At 38.6% G+C, this 14634-nt stretch overlaps 1 protein-coding gene across 2 annotated transcripts in view; it reads left to right on the top strand.

The window, feature by feature from the left end:
* The window catches only part of ARMH3 (armadillo like helical domain containing 3), a 175564-nt gene that overhangs the window by 103035 nt on the left and 57895 nt on the right, over positions 1–14634 (top strand). The gene's annotated exons all lie outside the window — the stretch shown is intronic.

The following is a 14634-nucleotide window of genomic DNA, read 5'->3' as shown; positions in this document are numbered from 1 at the left end:
GAATTGTGCACTTTTCTGACTTCTTTCACCATAAATTAGTTTTTCCTGTTTTTGAATTTCATGTAAACAGAATCATATAGAAGATCCTCTTTTGTGACTCTCTTCTCACACTCAATAAGTTTTTGAAATTCATCCACTCTGTTGTGTATATTATTTCATTCCTTTTTAAAAAATATAAACATTTTAATTATTTTTTTAAGTTTTATTTATTGAAGTAATCTCTGCACCCAACATAGGGCTCAAACTCACAACCCTGAGATCAAGAGTCGCTTGCTCAAGCCAGCCAGGGCTCCCCAAATTTAAACAGTTTTGAACACTGGTAAAAAAAAGATATAAAATTTACAATCTTAAGTGTTTTTAGGTATACAGTTTAGTAGCATTAAGTGTTTTCACATTGTTCTACAATAGATCTCTAAGGCTTTTTCATCTACTCTATACCCATTTAAAAAACAGCCCCCCCCCCATTTCCCCTCCTCCATGTCCCTGGCAACCACCATTCTACTTTCCGTTTCTATGAATTTGACTACTTTAGATATCTCATATATATGGAATCAACACAGTATTTGTCTTTTTGTGACTGATTTATTTCACTTAGCATAATGACCTCAAAGTTCATTCATGTTGGATCATATGAAAGGATTCTCTTCCTTTTTAAGGCTAAATAACATTCCATTGTATGTATAAACTGCATTCTGTTTATTTATCTGTTGGTGGACATTTGGGTTGTTTCCCCATTTTGGCTGTTATGAATAATGCTGCGATGAACATGGGTGTGCAAAGATCTAGTATATGTAGTTCATTCCTTTTTATTGCTGAGTAGTATTTTATTTTGTAAATATAACACAGTTTATTCTCCCCATTTCTTTATCAGTTGGATTCTCTAACCTTCTAGTCTTGTTATCTTCTGTGCCTCTTTCTTTCTCTTGCTCTTTCCTGTGTTCATTCCCTTCACTGGCTCCCTTAATACCTGCAGAATAAAATTTAATCTCTGTAGCATGGCATACAGGTCCATTCTTTTTAAAAAAATGTTTTTAAGTTTATTTGTTTTTGAGAGCGAGAGAGCAAGCAAGCACAAGTGGGGGGGGGGTGGGCAGAGAGAGAGAGAGAGAGAGAGAGAACCCAAAGCGGGCTCCAGGCTCTGAGCTGTCAGCACAGAACCCACGAACTGCAAGATCATGACCTGAGCTGAAGTCAATGCTCAATTGACTGAGCCACCCAGGCACCCCATAGTTCCATTCTTAATATGCTTTCTGGACTCTGTGTCCTCACCACAGCTATGCCAGACCACATAGAGTTCTCTGGACAAAACAATGACACTTATAGTTGTCTGGACAAACAGTTTCCTACTCCAGGCCCTACACACACACACACACACACACACGTTTCCTCCCTGCCTTAGATGTCCTTCCCCAGCTTGTCAGCTTACCTCCTGAAATAGTACACGTTGATCATTGCTTTTAGAGCCAGGTCTATCCATACTACAGTAATAACTATTTGTGTATCTTTTTTACTAGGCTGTGAGCTCTTTGAAGGCAGGCAGCATCCATGTCTAACTCCATAACACAGTGCCTGTGTTCATTGAATATCTGTTGAACATAGATCTATAAACAGAGTTCTGGTTTTTTAGACAAGTGGGTATTCAGGATACTGGCTGGGCCTGATGTGGAATGGGCTGGCAATAATATTAATTCCTTTACTGTTGGGCCGATGAATATTAATTCATTTACTGTTGGGAGGGAACTCAGAACAATCCAGAGACCACATTTCAGAGAATCACTGAACAAAAGTGCCAGTCAGACTCTCCAAAAGAGAAATGGACTGAAGGCCAGAGTGAAAGAGTTCAGAAACAGGTCACAGGTGCAAGCCAGGGATAATAGAGCAAAAAGGTTTGGAGAGGAGGGTAAGGATTAAAATCTAGAGGAAAATGCCCTAGGCCAAATAGGGTGTCTACAACAGCTTTTCTCAAGTTGTGAGCATAGTCAGGGTGAAGTGTGAAAAGCATGACTTTCTCTGTACAGTTGAATAAGTGTTGAATGTTTCATGGGATCCATCATTGGAGGTCAAGCAGGTCAGTAAAGAGAAAACCACTTTGATACAGCCAGCAGATGCCTGGGACTCTGTCACATGCTTTAACTTATAAGAGTTTGCTTAAAAAAAAAAAAGAGAGAAAGAGAGCCCTTCAAGACTAGTAAATAAAGAAAAAAAAAAGCTAGAAATGGGAATATTAAGGGAAAGACTTAAAGTGCCGTGAGTTTCCTTTGCAAAGAAAAGGGCAGTTCTTCTGGTCTCAAAAATGGCCAAGCAGAGAGGGTGGCTGGGAAGGAGGAGATAAGAAGATAACTTTCTTATACCTTCTTAGCTAGTGTATATCACTTTGTCTTTGAAAATTGAAGGCATTCAGAATTATCAGCCTGTTGGTATTCTTCAGACTGGTGAAGCTGTTGGGGCCTAGGGAAAATGGGTCATTGTTTAAAGAAGGAATGAAGAAAGGGAGAGGAGAGAAGGATGGAGTAAAGGTTTCTTTGAGCTAAGTTTCACTGCAGTGATACGTGCATCCCCCTCTACCCTTTGCTTATTCTGAAATCAGAAGCTCTCCTTGCCCCTGTTGTCAATTATTGAGGATCTTCTCCTTGGGTTTTGGTAATATCTGTGACCCACAATTGTCACTCCTAGTGCTGTTTTCTTTTCATGAGCCATTTAGCAATTATTTATGGATTTCACTAAACTGACCTAGATTTAGAACTCTTGTGGTTAAGACCTCCATGCCTATTGACCTGAACCTCAGCCCCATAACCCTTGGCTCTTTGGGTGTTCAAGGGACTGTAATTTGATTTGAAAAGCTCGGTGTTCTTTTTCTTCAGAAATCAGTGTTCTACTAAGGCTGACAATTCATTGTCTCCTGGATAATTTTGAGTCAGGATAACAAATTAGAGTTTGGGATACATTACAGATGATAAATGCGACTTCCTTAAAGGGAAATCCATTTGTTTTGCTTAGTGTTTCTGTGATTAATTACTTGCCAGATTAAATTGCTCCATAAAAATGCATAGTATTTTATTCGATTGCTCTTCATGGTGATTAATTAGGCCATACTGTTGCTTTGTGTGTTAATTATGCTGACATTTTTTTTTTTCCTCTTCTCTAGTTTAATTAATACAGCATATACTTGAAAGATTGTTTTTGGGATGGGATACTATCTTAGGAAGAACGAAGCCCTGTGTAGCTTTTAGGCTGGTATTAAAGAGTAAGACCTCAAATTTTGTGTGCTGTCTACCGATCCTTGTCTGTATCTGTGACTTGCAGAAAGTGCACTAACTGCAAACGAGTCAGGAAGAGCTCTGCTTGGTTTCCCTGTAATTATTAAAGGTGATATACTGAAGGTTCTTGGCTCAATTGAAAAGCGATTAAGAATATAGAGGAGAAGCTACTGATGCAATGTGTGGTGTAAAACAAGTGTAAAGCTAAATGCTAGTGTGTGGGGGTAGAAAGAGTTTGTTCCCTAGGCTGCTGCAGGGGGCCAGTAAGGAAATCAGGCATATTTAACATTTTTATTAATGATCCAGGGCTGAAAGTATAAACACTGTTAATAAAGTTTGTAAGTGATCCTGATTTGGAGATATTTCCTGCACCCAGGAGGGCGGAGAAATGATACAGATGGACCCGGAAGAGAAGCATCACAGTTATTCTATTGGGAAAATGCATATCTGCTTTGTAGAAATGACATGCGTAGAACCAGGCAGGTTTTTTTTTTTTTTAATTTTTTTTAATGTTTATTTATTTTTGAGACAGAGAGACACAGCATGAGCAGGGAAGGGGCAGAGAGAGTGGGAGACACAGAATGTGAAGCAGGCTCCAGGCTCTGAGCTGTCAGCACAGAGCCCGACGCGGTCAGATCATGACCTGAGCCGAAGTCGGACGCTTAACCGACTGAGCCACCCAGGCGCCCCCAGGTTTTTTTTTTTTAAGTTTTATTTATTTTGAGAGAGAGAAAGCATGGGCGATGCACATGAACTAGTGGGGAGGCGGGGCAGAGAGAGAGGAGGGGAGAGAGAATCCCAAGCAGCCTCTGCTCTGTTGCTGTCACTGCAGAGCCCGATGCAGGCTGTGTCTCATGAACCATGAGATCATGACCTGAGCCAAAATCAAGAGCTGAGCCACTCGGGTGCCCCCAGGGAGATGGTTTCAAAAGTAGATCTTCCAGCAGTCCACTCCTAGGTACTTACCCAAGTGAAATGAAAACTTGGATTGAACACGTTTGCAGTGGCTTTATCCACACATTCTCTGGACACTGGAAACGACCCAAATGACCCTCTACTGGGGATTAAATAAATAAACTTGTCTACCCATATAATGAAATACTACTTAGCAATAAAAAGGAAAGAACTACTGATACATACAGCAACGTGTATGAATTCAGTTGCTTTATACAGTATGAAAGAAACTTGACTCAAAAGGCTACATAGCAGAGCCCTGGCTGGCTCAGTCAGTGAAGCTTGGGACTCTGGATCTCAGGGTTGTGAGCCTGAGATCATTTGAGCCCCATATTGGGTGTAGAGATTAGTTGAAAATAAAATCTTAAAAAAAGAAAAAAAGTCTACATGGTGTATGATTCCATATATATGACTTTCTGGAAATGGCAAAATTGTAGGGACAGAATTCAGATCAGCCAGGGGCTAGGGTTGGGACCAAGGGCACAGAGGAACTTTTTGGGTAATGAAATTGTTCTGTATCTTGATTGTGGTGTTTGATTACATGACTGTATGCATTTTTCAAGACTTGTAGATCAGACATTAAAAAGGGTAAATTTTACTGTATGCAAATTATACCTTAGTTTAAAAATTAGAAAAAAAAGAAAGGGCACCTGGGTGGCTTAGTCGGTTAAGTGTAGGACTTCAACTCAGGTCATGATCTTGCAGTTCGGGCTCAGAGCCTGGAGCCTGCAGCCTGCCTGCTTCAGATTCCGTGCCTCCCTCTCTCTCTTCCCCCTCCCCCGCTCATGCTTGTTCTCTCTCTGTCTCTCTGTCTCTCTCTCAAAAGTAGATAAATATTAAAAAAAATTGTTTTTAATTAGAAAAAAGATGTCTTCACAAGGAAGGGTAGGAAACTTAGCTTTTGACCATTGCTGCCATACTTTTCATGTGGCAACTTATTGAAAACAATTTGAGTAACAGGAGCTACAATTAGAGGACTTGGATTTTCTTCATGTTGCTTCCAAATTCCAAGAGTTTTTATTCATTTTTGAGTGGAAGCAGAGGGAGGGTGGGTTGTGGTGGTTTTCCTTGGATGTTAGCATAATTAAACATGTGCCCTGATAAGATTGTTTTGAAAAAGAAATCATAGATAAGGAGCTCTTGGACCTTGTTGATAGCCATGAGACATAGACAAGAGGATCATTTGCCCAATTTATGAGTTGAATCCAATTATTTGAGGTTGTGTGGATTTAGTTTTAGGTTTTGTTTACTTGCTCTGTCTGGGCCCTCCCACTGTGGGATTGTTATTAGACCTACATAGTGCCCAGAGATATTTCTGTCCCAGAGCTAATCTCCGAGACGACTTCCACGCCTCTCTGCTTTTGGACTGGAGCAAGAAGCTTTGTCATGCTATGAGTTTTGTAAAGCAGGTTTGTACAATGTCAGGGACCCAGGGATAGGTGAACCACAAATGCTGAGCCATTGCTGATAATTGCTATGCCTCTTTCCTCTCTTTCCCCCATGTCTCCAGTGATCTGAACTGTGTTTATCGTGCTTGCTTCTCATGTCCAACTTGGAGCACCTCCCTGAATGCCAGACTATTTGATAATCTATTCACTGTCCCTAAAAATAGTCCAGTGGGGGAAATTATATAGTGGCAGAAATTATATGGTGGTAGACTTATTGCGCTACTTATAGCAATAATACTCAGTACAGCTATGTGGCTGCAGCTTAGTGTGCTAACATGCTGACTACCCCTGAGCCGATGTGTGGCCATCATTCTGGCCGAGAGCAGGCAGATTACATTTAGCAAGCTGCTGATTCCCGGAGTGACTTGTTGAGCCAACATCACTGGGTCTTTCAGTGTTTTCAGCTAAATGATTTTCAGCACTGGACCTGAAGGGGCTGCTGTGCTCCCCAACCAAGACTGCATCTGTGGAAAACCTCATATTGATTTGTATCCCTATTTTTTAAAATCTGTCCCTTCTTCTCCTCCTAGTGTGATAAATAATGCAGATACTCTAGATGAAGTCTGCTATTGGAGCAGAACTCTAATCATATTGCTTAGGGTTGAAATAAACTAATTTAATCAGAAATAGGACTTTCTCAAATCACCATCTATATCAAGTAGCATATTCTTATTCTGACTTGGCATGTTCACCAGTACTTGCAGGGTGTAGCATGTAGCGATTTAAAAAGTTGTAACCTCGTAAAAAAGGAAAGCTTTTAGTAGGGAAAGAAATAATAAGACAACATATACAATTTTTGACTGGATAAATGAAACCTTATGAGATAAAGCTTATGGCAGCAGTGTATCATGCCTTAATACTGCATTTTTATGCCCTTTCTGTCCAAAAGGGACTTAAGGGGTAATTTACTGACGGTACAATAGATACACAGCACTCCATCCAGGTGGGAAATGCAGGTCTGTTTTGGCCAACTCTTAATTAGTCCGTGATAACTTATAATGTGTTTCCTGTGAACCATCTCTGTGCCTTTACCTCCTGACCTGCATTAATAGATAGTACCACATGACAAAACTTCATAGGGGGGATAGCATGGCAGTTAAGACTCTGGAAGAACATCTGAAGGCCCAGGTACAATCATGTTGTACCTGAGATAGAATGTGACCAGGGTAGCTGTGTTTCATTTGAAAAGCTCCAAGAGATGACAGACTACTGCTTACCATCCATTATTTGCTTCTGGAGAGTTTCTGAAGCATTCCCTCTCTCCTGTGCAGTCATGAAGGTCACTCCAGGAAGGAAGAGGCCACTCTCAGCACTAAACCAAACAGGAGTATTGAGCACATTTACCCACTAGAGTCTAGGGGCCATTGACTTTGGTCGAGACTGATGTTCTTCCTTCTGTCTGATCTTTCAAGCAAGGGCTTTATCCTAGATAAAAGAAACCCCTTTCCCCACCTCTTGAGTACGCTTCCAGAAATAATATTTACATGTAGAAGTATGTTCTGTTTTGGGATTTTTGTTTGTTTATAGTCATTTGGGAAATACAAAATCTGACATCTAACCCTGATTCAAAATTCTCAGCATACTAGCAAGTGAAGAGAACTTCCTTAACCTGATAAAGAACATCTATGAAAAACCTAGAGCAATCATACTTTTTTTTTTAATTTATTTTTTTTTTAACTTACATCCAAGTTAGCGTATAGGCCAACAATGATTTCAGGAGTAGATTCCTTAATGCCCCTTATCCATTTAGCCCATCCCTCCTCCCACGACCCCTGCAGTAACCCTCTGTTTGTTTTTCATATTTAAGAGTCTCTTATGTTTTGTCCCCCTCACTGTTTTTGTATTATTTTTGCTTCCCTTCCTTTATGTTCATCTGTTTTGTATCTTAAACTCCTCATATGAGCAAAGTCATATGATATTTGTCTTTCTCTGACTAATTTCGCTTAGCATAATACCCTCTAGTTCCATCCACGTAGCTGCAAATGGCCAGATTTCATTCTTTGTTATTGCCGAGTAATACTCCATTGTGTGTATGTGTATGTATATATATATATATATATATATATATATATATATATATATATATATATATACCACATCTTCTTTATCCATTCATCCATTGATGGACATTTGGGCTCTTTCCATACTTTGGCTATTGTTGATAGTATTGCTATAAACATTGGGGTGCATGTGTCCCTTCGAAACAGCATTCCCTTGGATAAATACCTAGTAGTGCAATTGCTGGGTCATAGGGTAGTTCTGTTTTTCATTTTTTGAGGAACCTCCATACTGTTTTCCAACGTGGCTGCACCAGTTTGCATTCCTATCAGCAATGCATGAGAGATCCTCTTTCTCTGCTTCCTTGCCAACATCTTTTGTTTCCTGAATTGTTAATGTTAGCCATTCTGATAAGTATGAGGTGGTATCTCATTGTGGTTTTGACTTACATTTCCCTGATGATGAGTGACGTTGAACATTTTTTCATGTGTCGGTTGGCCATCTGCATGTCTCTTTTGGAGAAGTGTCTATTCATGTCTTTTACCCATTTCTTCACTGGATTATTTGTTTTTTGGGTGTTGAGTTTGATAAGTTCTTTATAGGTTTTGGATACTAACCCTTTATCTGATACGTTGTTTGCAAATTTGGATACTAACCCTTTATCTGATATGTCTCCCATTCCATTGGTTGCCTTTTAGTTTTGCTGATTGTTTCCTTTGCTGAAGCTTTTTATTTTGATGAGGTCCCAATAGTTCATTTTTGCTTTTGTTTCCCTTGCCTCTGGAGATGTGTTAAGTAAGCAGTTGCTGCGGCCAAGGTCAAAGAGGTTTTTGCCTGCGTTCTCCTTGAAGATTTTGATGGCTTCCTGTCTTACATTTAGGTCTTTCATCCATTTTGAGTTTATTTTTGTGTATGGTGTAAGAAAGCGGTCCAGGTTCATCTTCCTCCATGTTGTGCAGTTTTCCCAGCACCGCTTGCTGAAGAGACTGTCTTTATTCCATTGGATATTCTTTCCTGCTTTGTCAAAGATTAGTTAGCCATATGTTTGTGGGTCCATTTCTGGGTTCTCTATTGTGTTCCATTGATCTGAGTGTCTGTTTTTGTGCCAGTACCATACTGTCTTGATGATTACAGCTTTGTAATACAGCTTGAAGTCTGGTGTAGCGATCATACTTAATGGTGAAAGACTGAATGCTTTTTGCCTAAGATTAGGAACCAAGTGGGGCTGTCTGCTCTCACTACCTCTATTCATCATTGTGTTGGAGGTTCTAGCCAGAAAAAGAAACATAAGGCATTTAGATTGGAAAGAAAGAGATAAATTGTCTTCACTCTGCGGCCACATGTCTGTCCAAGTAGAAAACCTGATGGACTTTACAAAAAGCTGCTAGAAGGGGTACCTGGGTGGCTCAGGCAGCTAAGCGTCCAACTTCAGCTCACATCATGATCTCACGGTTCATGGGTTCGAGCCCCACATCGGGCTTTGTGCTAATAGCTGAGAGCCTGGAGCCTTCTTTGGATTCTGTGTCTCCCTCTCTCTCTGCCCCTCTTCCACTCATGCTCTGTCTCTCATAAATAAACGTTAAAAAAAAAAAAAAAAACACCTGCTAAAATGAGTGGGTTTAGTGAGGTTGTTTTCCCTTGGTAGTAAATTCCAGAGATGATGCTCAGTTCAGTTTTTTTTTTTTTTAACATTTTCTTTTCTTTTCTTTTCTTTTCTTTTCTTTTCTTTTCTTTTCTTTTCTTTTCTTTTCTTTTCTTTTCTTTTAATGTTTATTTATTTTTGAGAGAGAGCAGCAGAGAGCAAGAGAGACAGAGAATCCAAAGCAGGCTCCGTGCTGTTGCACAGAGCCCAGTACAGCGCTTGAACTCACGAACCCAACGAACCATGAGATCATGACCTGAGCCAAAGTCGGACGCTTAACTGACTAAGCCACCCAGGTGCCCCTCAGTTCAGTTTTAATTCTTCCTGTTAGTATCAGCAGCAATCTATCAAATACATCATTTCTTTATTCACTAAAGACTAAACATTTTGAAGGGAATTTCAACCTTTAGTGTTTTTAATTTTCCAGGACCCCATTATTATAATGATTTTTTTTTTTTTAATTTAAATTCCAGTTAGTTAACATATAGTGTGATACTGGTTTCAGGAGTAGAATTTAGTGATTCATCACTTACATGTAACACCCAGTGCTCATCCCAACAAGTACCCTCCTTAATGCCCATTAACCATTTAGCCCATCCCCCTACCCATCTCCCTTCCAGCAACCTCAGTTTGTTCTCTATAAGAGTCTCTTATGGTTTGCCTCTCTCTCTGTTTTTATCTTCTTTTTCATTCACCAGATATCATATGATATTTGTCTTTCTCTGACTGATTTATTTCACTTAGCACAATATACTCTGGTTCCATCTATGTTGTTGCAGATTGCAAGATTTCATTCTTTTTGATCACTGAGTAATATTCCAGTGTGTGTGTGTGTGTGTGTGTGTGTGTGTGTGTGTACCATATCGTCTTTTTTAAATTAATTTATTTTTAAATTTACATCCAAGTTAGCATATAGTGCACCAGTGATTTCAGTAGTAGATTCAGTGATTCATCCCCTATGTATAACATGCAGTGCTCATCCCAACAAGTGTCTTCCTTAATGCCCTTTACCCATTTAGCTCATCCCCCCTCTTGCAACCCCTCCAGCAACCCTCTGTTTGTTCTCTATATTTAAGAGTCTCTTATGTTTTGTCTTCCTCCCTGTTTTTATATTATTTTTGCTTCCTTTCCCTTATGTTCATCTGTTTTGTATCTTAGCTTCCTCATATAAATGAAGTCATATGATACTTGTTTTTCTCTGATTAATTTTGCTTAGCATCATAGTCTCTAGTTCCATCCACATAGTTGCATATGTCAAGATTTCATTCTTTTTGATTGCTGAGTAATACTCATTGTGTGTAGATACCACATCTTCTTTATCCATTCATCTGTCAATGGACATTTGGGCTCTTTTCATACTTTGGCTATTGTCGATAATGCTGCTGTAAACATTGGAGTGCATGTGCCCCTTTGAAACTGCACATCTGTATCCCTTGGATAAATACCTAGTAGTTCAGTTGCTGGGTCATAGGGTAGTTCTATTTTTAATTTTTTGAGGAACCTCCATACTGTTTTCCAGAGTGGCTGCACCAGTTTGCATTCCCACCAGCAGTGCAAAAGAGATCCTCTTTCTCCACATCCTCACCAACATCTGTTAAGCCATACCTTCTTTATCCATTCATCAGTCAATGGAATCTGGGCTCTTTCATAATTTGGCTATTTTTGATAACACTGCTATAAACATTGGGGCGCATGTTACCCCTCCAATCAACATTTTTGTATCCTTTGGATAAATGCCTAGTACTGCAATTATTGGGTCATAGGGTAGTTCCATTTTTAATTTTTTGAGGAACCTTCATACTGTTTTCCAGAGTGGCTGCCTTCCCTGTAATGATTTAAAAAAAAAAATTTTTTTTTAACATTTATTTATTTTTGAGAGACAGAGCGTGAGCAGGGGAGGGACAGAGAGAGAAGGAGACAGAATCTGAAGCAGGCTCCAGGCTCTGGGCAAGCTGTCAGCACAGAGCCTGACTCAGGGCTAGAACCCACAAACCATGAGATCATGACCTGAGCCGAAATTGGTTGCTCAACCAACTGAGCCACCCAGGTGCCCATCCCTGTAATGATTTTTTACATTGAAGTATAGACCACAGAAAGAGCCAGCAGACCAGTAAGATGGGAAACATTTGCAGCAAGGTCTACCCAGCTTGTCCAGTATAAGTATATTATAAGCTGTGTATAGCTTTATTTTCCAACAGGTGAAATTAATTTTAATAATGTTGTTTACCCAGCATACCCCAAAATTATTGTTGCAACCTATAATTAATATAAAAAATGGTTACTGAGATATTTTGTACTCTCGGCATATTTTATATATTTAAAGTCTTTGAAGTTAGGTAGGTATTTTACACTTACACTTCAATTTAGATGATATATTTTCATTGGAAATATTTGACCTATATTTAGATTTCATAGAATTTAAATTTGAAAAAGTAAGAGTCATATACCCAAGTTGTTCCATACATACCTAAAAGTTTTCCAATAACTGTATTGAGTACCTAAAAATCATTCCCCTTTAACATTTGCATCCACATTGATAAATCTGGTTCATCTTTTTTAGAATTTATTTAACTTCTAAGCTACATCTGTCCAGATTAAGGAAACTTGCTAACTCTGTGTTAATATCAAAATCAAAGAGGTATGGCATAAATCGTTAAGGAAATTGTACATTTATCAGTATCAACAAAGCATTTTCCAAAATTTTCTTGTAGTGTGTGAAGCTGGTTAGTGCTGTCAGTTACAATTAGAATCCACTCCGTATAGAGGTACCTGGGTGGCTCAGTCAGTTAAGGATCCTAGTCTTTGTTTTGGTTCAGGTGATGGTCTCATGGTTCGTGGCTCCATGCTGAAAGTGTGGGGTCTGCTTGGGATTCTTTCTCCCTCTCTCTCTGCCCCTTCCCCGCTTGCATGTGCATGCATGCATGCATGTCCTCTCTCTCTCAAAATAAATAAATAAACTTAAAAAAAAATCCATATTGATTCACATTAGAAAAATGTGTTAATGATATTATGGAAAGCTTCAATTTTAATGTAAATACCTGGCCAGGTAGGTCACACAATAAGCTTTTCCTTTTCTTGAAGTTTCAATTTTAACTCATTAATTAAAAGAAAAGTTTTGGGAGCACCTGAGTGACTTAGTTGGTTAAGCGTCTGACTTTAGCTCAGGTCATGATCTCATGGTTCATGGGTTCAAGCCCTGCACGGGGCTCTGTGCTGACAGCTGGGAGCCTGGAGCCTGCTTCGGAATCTGTGTCTCCCTCTCTCTCTGCCCCTCCTCCACTTACGCTCTGTCTCTCTTTGTCTCTCAAAAATGAATAAACATTAAAAAAATTTTTTTTTAGTTTTTAATTATTGAATACTTGAAGGCATTCCTTTAAGAAGATTTTGAGTTGAAAATAACAGTATAGTAAATTTTTTTGTAAACCTTCACCTGAACCAATGAGCACTGGCAAAGAATTCGTGATCATTACATTGTCTTTAAATTCTCTCAGCTGTACCATAAACTGGTAATGTTCATAGTTTTTGCAGATATATACTAAATGATTTTAGTACTGTATCCATGACATTTACAGAATCTGGTTTAGAAAACTGAACACATATTTTTAATTTGTACCATACAGTAGAATGAAGCAGAGGGGAAATTTCAGTTTTGTTTAAAAATGACAGTAGGGGCGCCTGCATGGCTCAGTTGATTGAGTGTCTGACTCTCGATTTCAACTCAGGTCATGATCTCGTGGTGGTAGGATAGAGCCCAGAATCAGGCTCTGCACTGGCAGTGTGGAACCTGCTTGGGATTCTCTCTCTCTCTCTGTCTCTCTCTCTCTCTGCATCTCCCCTGGTCACATTCTATAAATAAATAAACAGACAAACTTTTTTTAAAAAAAGACCATAAATGCTGGACTTTTGACCTATGTAGCTGGAGCACCATACATGTGATAGAATTTTTTTTTAATATAGTCAGATTTGGGGTGCCTGCCTGGCTTAGTCGGTGGAGCATGTGACTCTTGATCTCAGGGTTGTAGGTTTGAGCCCCATGTTTGGTGTAAAGATTACTTTAAAAATCTTAAAAAAAAAAAATTTAGTCCAATTCTTCATTGACAGATGTAGAAGATAAAAAATATCCATGACATGAGTTCAGGTTTTCAGTCTGCAAATTGACAAAATTTCTTTGTATGTTTGCAAGTCTTTTGAGACAAAGTATACCCAGAGTATTAATTGAGCAATATCATCCAAATCTAAAGAAAAGTACTTGTATTTTTTTTTCTTGTTAATACTTGTCATTTACATTTGAATCACCTGACCCTTGATATCATTAGAAATGTCTTATATGCTACAGGCAAATTGATGGTTTAATTTGAAGATCTTTCACTTTTTATCAAGTGGTTCTTTTTTTAGTCTTTTCCTCATAATTTTCTGAGAGAATATCCATAGCTGAAATAGTAATTTCTTTTACCATACTTCTGTCTAAAAAATGGTATAGTGACCAAAGATACAAGCTCAAATCCTATTAAAAATCATTAAAATTTTTTGTTGGATATTTATTTATTTATTTAAGATGTTTATTTATTTTTGAGAGAGAGAGAGTGAGAGTGGGGAGAGGCAGAAAGAGAGGGAGACAGTATCTGAAGTGGGCTCTGCACTGACAGCAGAGAGCCTGACATGGGACTCAAACCCACAAACCATGAGATCGTGACCTAAGTCAAAGTCAGACACCTAACCGACTAAGCCACCCAGATGCCCCTTTTGTTGGAAATTCTGATTTCAGACAACCTATTTTGTTGATTCATTAGTTATTACATGTATATGTGTATCTATATATATATATACACATATATATGTATATATATATACACACACACACATATGTGTGTGTGTATGTATGTATGTATGTATGGTTTTTTTTAAAGATTTTATTTTATTTTATTTTTTTCTTTATTTTTTTCAATATCTGAAGTTTATTGTTTAAAGCAGTCTTTCCACCCAACATGGGGCTTGAACTCACAACCCTTAGATCAAGAGTCACATGCTCTACCAACTGAGCCATCCAGGAGCCCCTATTCATTCATTTTTACTGTTCTAATGATAAGAAGAAATTTCTTACTCACTTTATATACATTTGCCAACATTTCTTAATAGTGTTTCCTTCATTATCTTGAAAAGGGTTTTTACACAACAAACAGGTTTTTCATTTTGCCTTGCTGAAGCAAATTGCATTTGCTGTTGATCATGAAACTAGCAATATACCTTTTTCCAGTCTCTCTCTCTTTTTTTTTAGTGTTCCAGCGCAGTACTGTCATTTGTATCTCCACTCAATTCTGAATCAGTAGTATGCCTT

This window comes from Leopardus geoffroyi, chromosome D2 (genome assembly GCF_018350155.1).
Source record: "Leopardus geoffroyi isolate Oge1 chromosome D2, O.geoffroyi_Oge1_pat1.0, whole genome shotgun sequence".
Taxonomy (NCBI): domain Eukaryota; kingdom Metazoa; phylum Chordata; class Mammalia; order Carnivora; family Felidae; genus Leopardus; species Leopardus geoffroyi.
Note: the sequence above shows the minus strand (reverse complement) of the source record. Positions and strands in the feature narration are given on the sequence as shown.